The following is an 836-nucleotide window of genomic DNA, read 5'->3' on the forward strand; positions in this document are numbered from 1 at the left end:
CTCCCCTCACCCTCTCCTCCTCTCCTCCCCTCACCCTCTCCTCCTCTCCTCCCCTCACCCTCTCCTCTTCCCCTCCTCTCCTCATTCTTCTTCTAATAGGCTCTCCCCATTTAGACCACATTGCCTTAAACCTCAATCCTTGCCAGGTATGGTGGTGCATACCTATCATACCTATCCAAGTGCTCAGGGGGCAGGGGCAGGATGATTAGGGCCAGCCGAAGGCCATTGGTGCTGTCTATATAGTCCAAGCTCATCTTAAATCAACATGGATCACGGTAAGCACCACAACAGAAACTCCTATCATCCTACCTCTATACCCTGATTGCTGGAATTGCAGGCATGTGCCAACAGCTACATATTTCTTTTAGTCCATTTCAAAACATACTGCAGATATCTGTGGGATGCACTTTGGTAAGCAGAAATAAGCCAGACACTCAATGACCAGCTCTGTGATGGACTCATGGTGATAGACCAGTCCCTGCTGGGAGGTGTCCTGCAGCTCCTGCTCTCCATAGGCAGTATTCAAGTGTTCTTTGACCAAGTAAAAGCTTGCAATGGCTATTTTTTAAAAATTACATTTATTTATGTATCTATGCATTTATGTTTTTGTGTGTCTGTGTGTGAGTGTCTGTGTGCGTACCTACTTGTGCATGCACCTGTACACTGCTGCCATGATCTGGGTATGGAAGGCGGCAGAGGACAACTTTGCCAGAGATGGTTCCCTCTGCCAGTTGGGGGCCTGGGATTGAACTCAAGCTTGGCAGTTAGCCCCCTTATTCACACTGAGCCATCTTGACAGTCTTCCTTCCTTCCTTCCTTCTTCCCTCCCTCCCTCC

The sequence above is a fragment of the Mastomys coucha genome, unplaced genomic scaffold, assembly GCF_008632895.1.
Source record: "Mastomys coucha isolate ucsf_1 unplaced genomic scaffold, UCSF_Mcou_1 pScaffold21, whole genome shotgun sequence".
NCBI lineage: Eukaryota > Metazoa > Chordata > Mammalia > Rodentia > Muridae > Mastomys > Mastomys coucha.